We start from the raw sequence: 3,026 nt of genomic DNA on the forward strand, positions 1-3,026 counted from the left end.
CTCCTTCCCTGCAGCCTTCCCTTCCCTTCCCTTCCCTTCCCTTCCCTTCCCTTCCCTTCCCTTCCCTTCCCTTCCCTTTTGGGGCTTTTCCTTTCCTTTCCTCCCATCCATGGCAGGTGAGGGAGTCACCCCAGGCCCAGCAGCTCAAAGACTGAGCGATACCTGTAATGACTTCGTTAGCGTGGCTCAGCGAGCTCCTTGGAAAGGCTGTGCTGCTCCAACGCTGCTCCAGCTCTACTCCAACCCTCCTTTCCTCTTATCTCCGCTGTTGTTCATGTACAAAAGGAAGGGAGGGGGGCACTTGCATGTTTGTTATTTTTTCTTTCCATTTATTAAAAGCAGCAAATCCTCAGGATCCAAGATTGCTTCCTCTGCTCTGACCCGTGTGTGTTTTAACGCCCGTGCTTTTCCCAGAGCACAACTATCTCCCTTGGATGTTCCCAAACGTGACAGTGGTGGGATGCAGGGCAGATCGTGGCACGGCAGAGATCTGTGCCCTTGGCATGAACCAACCTCATCTGCAGCCTGCACCCATGGGTGCTCCATGCTAAACCTGCCCTGCCCCAGCACAGTTTGTGGTACTACAGAGGAAAAAATGACCATCATTTGAATAACGTGACTCTCTCAATAGTTACCTGTCCTCCCAGTTATGGTGTTGCTGCTTTGGTACCTAAGACTCTGCAATTTATCATTAATACAATGGTATTATTTCCCATTAATTAATATTAAAACAATTGTGGCAGCCGGGAATACAGAGGAAATGGCGCTGGAATTTTGCAAATGTATTTGCTGGGCACTGGGATCTGAAAAAACTCTTGCTGAAACCACTCTTAGTGAAAAAACCATGTAAAACGCTAAGGGTGAAGCTCAGAAAAGCCAGATGAGCTCGGACTGGCTGCTGACAGCTACAAAATGTGTGTGTGAAACACTCTGACCACTGTTAACCAAACTCCTGCACCCTCAGCCCACTGTGACCAGACACGTGGAGCATCCCTGTGCCAGCGCTCGGTGCAGATCCGCTGTGGTGGCTCAGCCACAGCAGAAATTTGTCACAGAGCACTTTGGTCACTGGATTTTGCTCTCCACCTGCGCAAGGCCAACGATAAGAGCAAGGTGACTGCACAGCCCTGCTCTGAACTTGGCTGAGATGCTGGTGAAGAGCTACCAAAAGAGGGAGAAGCTTCCCAAAGTACCACACCATAAAATCCCAAATGCTGGAAGCTTGGGCTGCAGACACTGTGGTGGATCCCAGGTTTCTCCTGTGCTTTAGGTCATTTTATTGAACTCAAAAAAAACTTTCCCAACCCTTTCTCTTCTTGTCACAATTATTCAGTCTACGGGCTGATGGGGTCAAATGCTTCTTCAGTGTCCATTTGTCATGGTCAAATAAAGCCTTTTAAATCTCTTTGATTTTTATAAACCTCTCTGTGGTGCGTGAGCTTGACCAAGGATTGCTTTCAGCAAGAGACAGCGTGAATTTAACTTGAGGTGTTGGTGAAAAAGTTTCCAGTGGCACCAGGTAAACACGTAACACGTCGGATGTCTTGGCTGAGCATCGGCTCAAACGCTCCTCATACAACCGCTCAAAAATACTCCATTTTCCATTGCTGTTTTGATACTGACTTCTGAAAAACCGCCTCTGGCAGCACAGCACTGTTTTTAACATAGAGCCCCACCAGCCGCTGTTTGCAACAAATTTCCTCATTTATTATACGCAGAAATTAAACATTTTTTAATTGCAATTGGCCAAGATTGTACCCTGCAGAGCTGTGGGATGGAGCTGCCATGTCCAGCGAGCTGTGGCTGCCCAGACCCAGGTGCCAGGAGGTAGCAGCGATGCTGCTGCTCGTGTTCACCCCAGCCCACTCCTGCAATGAATTGCCAAGTTCTCAGATGAGTGGTGGGGTGAGCAGGCAGGTTTCAACCCACAAGTTCTACCTCTTTCTGTACAAATAGGAAAGAAGCGGGTAGTGAGCTCGAAAGGAAAATGAGTCGTTTGTTCTGACCTGATTGATCACTGAGTTGCTTTCCAGCCCCACCAAGCCCACGAATGGGGCAGCCACCAGCACTGGAGATGCCTCAGGCAGTTACCTCAGGCTGACAGTGATGAGATATTTCATCTATTTCAAAGAAAACCCAGCCCATCTGCTGCAGAAAGAGAAAATACAACCCGAAAGTTCTCCTCTCAGGTGCTCCTGCCTCAAAATGAGTGTGTTTTCTCTTTGATGGTCAAGCAGATATTGTTCTCGATTTTGTGGTGGTGTGTTGTTTTTTTTTTTTTAACTGCTCCTATCTATTTTTAGTGATGAAGGGATGGTGTTCAAGATCTTCTGCTGCTGGTCAGATCACCTGTGGTTTGGGTCGCTTTGGATGCTGGGCAGGAAATCAAGCAAAGCTGGTCCTGGTGCTGCAGGCTCTGCTGAGATGGGGGGTCCTGCAGTGACAGGGTGGGACCCCAACTGTGACCAGGGGACCTGTGGGCACCTTGCGAGAGCCATAAATCAAATGCCTTTGGGAGTTTCTTTGGGTACTTTAATGGGAGAACTGGAAGTGTGGCATCCCCTGGGTGTTTAATGAGAAAAAAGGGATTTTTCCCCCTCTTTCTCCAGTGTCTCCATGTTTTAGGGGAAGACCTATGGCTGCCCCAGGGGTTGCTGTCCTGCCAAGTGTCCCTGCGTGCTCCATGGTCTTGGCCAGGCTGGTCAAGCTGGAGATGGAGCGATGCAGGAGGGTGGCTGCCATCTCTCCTGGTCATCAGCCAGGGAAGCTGGGCACTGCACTTCAGCTCAAAAAACCACCACATCTGCTCTTTTTTTCCACTTAAAAACCAAAGACGTGACCCGTGTGGGGCTTTTTGGGCTGAGTGAGGAGAGCCGAGGGCTGCAGCAGCTGTGTGGGCAGCACTGGTCACCCCGCTGTGATGCAGCTTCATGGCAGGAGCTGCCTAAGAAAGACTTTGATCGATATCTTGTCAAAAAAGAGTGGGGTTTGGGGTTTTTTTTTTTGTTCTCACTCTCACCGCCCCA

This window comes from Antrostomus carolinensis, unplaced genomic scaffold (assembly GCF_000700745.2).
Source record: "Antrostomus carolinensis isolate BGI_N321 unplaced genomic scaffold, ASM70074v2 scaffold42313, whole genome shotgun sequence".
NCBI lineage: Eukaryota > Metazoa > Chordata > Aves > Caprimulgiformes > Caprimulgidae > Antrostomus > Antrostomus carolinensis.